A 2,828-nucleotide genomic window follows, 5' to 3' on the forward strand; every position below is an offset into this window, starting at 1 on the left:
TGGGGCTGCCACTGCCCAGAATCGCGAGAGAGGATCCTAAGTGCATATCGCTGGCCTGGGACAAGATCCGAATTCAAAATTCCAAGCATGGTTTCTACTGAATGTGTACTGCTTGCACACCGTCCCAAAGTTGAAAAATCATTAAGTAGAACCATCGTTAGGTCAGATGGTCTATATTTGCATCTATTGAGAGGTCCTTTCTCCACCTGGCTTCCATGGCTCATGGTCTAGGTGCCGCCTCTTCTTCCTCCTTCCCATATCCTTCTTGCCTTCTCTCCCTTTCCCTTCTCCTTCATTTGTTTCTCTCTCTGTCGCTCTCCTTCCCTGCTTCTCAAACACACACACATACACACACACCATTTATTGAACACATAGTGTCAGCCCTACAAAAGCTGCTAAACTGTGGTCCTTGGCCTTCAGGAGCTCTCAGATAAAGGGACCTGTATTAACAAGGTAGGGCCAAAAATGTGAGCTTTGAAAAAGCTCTAAATCTCTCAAAAGAACTTTTCCGTGAAGGAGGCCAAATCTCCAAGCACCAAAGATACTGAATCCTGAAATCATCTTGTCTCTGAATCATCTCAGACCAAATCCTACCCCATCACCTGCCTCACTGCCAGAAATAAGAGCCCTGCAGGAGTCCACAGGCTCCCTTTGTTTGAGGATAAGCAGGGAGAGACTCATCTTCACCATCTCTTGTTAATCACCCTCGCTTGACTGTGGTTACCGATGAGGTAAAGTCCCTCGGCAAGCTGAGGCAATATTTTCCAAAGGAAAGCAAGTTTTGTTTTGCATTCGGTCCTCCTCATCATCACAAGCCACGCTCAGGTTCCCAGCCTGGATCTGCCCACAAGCGACCATCTGGCCCGCAGCTGCGGTGTCCAAGTGGAAGGCCTCCAGCCTGAGCCCTCCAAGGGCTCCTTTTACTTCTTATAAACGGCAAAGCCTGCATTGTAGGTGACCCCCATCCCCTTCAGGGGAAGGGCAACAACTGTCATTTTCTTTTCTTTTTTTCCCCCCATACATGGTTGTTTATCGTGGGAGCACATGTGTCAGGCATATGGCAGGGGCGTAGTTGGCTTAAAGTACAAGCATGACCAGTCGCATTTCATCAACTCTGCGAGAGCAGCTCTCCAGGAGGAGCTTAGAAACTGAACTTGTAAGGTTGGAGCTGTGGAATCCAGCCAAATGCATGTTCATTTGGTCGGGAGAGCCTCCTGGTTGAGTGCTAACAGAGGGCTCAGCACCAAGGAATAACCCATCCCTCCCATTTTCTTGCCCTGACCAAGCCCAGTGACGTGGGTCAGGAATAACAATAGTTAATATTTATAGAGTGCTTGTTATGTGCCTGGTGCTTTGCTGAGTGCTTTATACTCATTATCCTATTAAATACTCTCAACTACCCTAGGAAGTGGTTATAAATATTACCCCACTTAAAAATTTTCAAGCTTCAAGAAAGTGAGTCATGTGTCTAAGGTCACACAGACTGTCTCAGTGGCGGGATTATTGTAAGCTCCTTGGGGGCAGGAATCATGAATTGTCCCACACTGAGTCCTCATTGCTTTTAGCACAGAGCCTCACTCACAGAAGATGCTAAAAACAAATACAAAAAACCCCCACAAAAACCCCAAACCCAAACTCCTCCAAAACCCAGTACTTGTGGAATAAGTAGTCGAATGAATGGATCATGAGTTTGTGCCTTTACAATAAGCTGTCTGTTTTCTCCGCTACAAACAGGGATCTCTCCAGTCAACGTTACTGGAAATCGTCTACACTCAGAATGATGGTGGAGAAAAGGGCCACCGTGGCCCTGACCTGTCCAGGGACTGCTCTCAGCCCACACGATCCAGCAGCTGGCCCTTCTTACCTAAGAAAGGTTACGGTTAATGTCATTTATTCGGGCCTGCGGTTTTCCCTTTGCTCATGCAGTTTGCTTCATGAACATGCCCTCTCTGTTCGGCTTGTTCCATCCTGTCCACCTTCAAGTTCAGTTTAGACTCCATCTCCTCCTAGAGGCTTCCTCCACGGTTCCTCGATCTCGATTTGCTATTACGGAGATTTATGATTCTTTAACACCAGTGAGAGTGTAGGGATTGATTGCCAGGAACCCAGCGGTTATGTGTAGAGACTGAGGCCTTAGGTCCACTGGCTGCAGAGGGCTCTAGGCAGAGACCGTCCTGCGTCCAGACCCTTGCGGGGATGATGCTCAGTAACACCTTAGTGATCTAGCCTTTGTGGTCAGACCTTGGTCCCATGTCCTTCTGGCTGAAATCATTCTTTCCTCCATGTCTTTACATCTGTAGGGTTCAAATTGTGCCTCTTGTACAAAGACACACGCTTTGTGTGAGAGCCTTTTTTTTTTTTTTTTTCATACTGAGATTTTAGACAATATTCCAATTGGCAGTCAGGTATCTACTCTATACCAGCCAGTATACCTCCACCGTAGCACGAATCCAGAACTCCAATAGCAGGGCTGATCTAAACCCAAACAAAATACACAAGTTTCCAGGGCTGGGGTATTAGGACCATGGAAGCCTTGTGAATTCCTTCTTCCTGAATCTTCTTTCTCACTGCTTGCTCCTTCCCAAAGTTCCACTCTTGGAATCTTGTTCTCTTGGTTGGTCCTATAAAGAGGCAATCATTTGGGTTTTAATGGCCATAATATTATTCCTTGGCTTTTCTTTTTCTCTGGCCGTCCAGAGACTTTAGCTGTCAGGCTGGCTATGAGCTTTGCTTTGCGGTCTTCCATGACACTTCTGTGTCAGAACCACGGTCAGAATAACCTTGGAGCTGATATTTGGTCAGAGTGTCACAGTTTTCAAAGTGCTTTC

This window comes from Canis aureus, chromosome 23 (genome assembly GCF_053574225.1).
Source record: "Canis aureus isolate CA01 chromosome 23, VMU_Caureus_v.1.0, whole genome shotgun sequence".
In the NCBI taxonomy this organism is placed as follows: domain Eukaryota; kingdom Metazoa; phylum Chordata; class Mammalia; order Carnivora; family Canidae; genus Canis; species Canis aureus.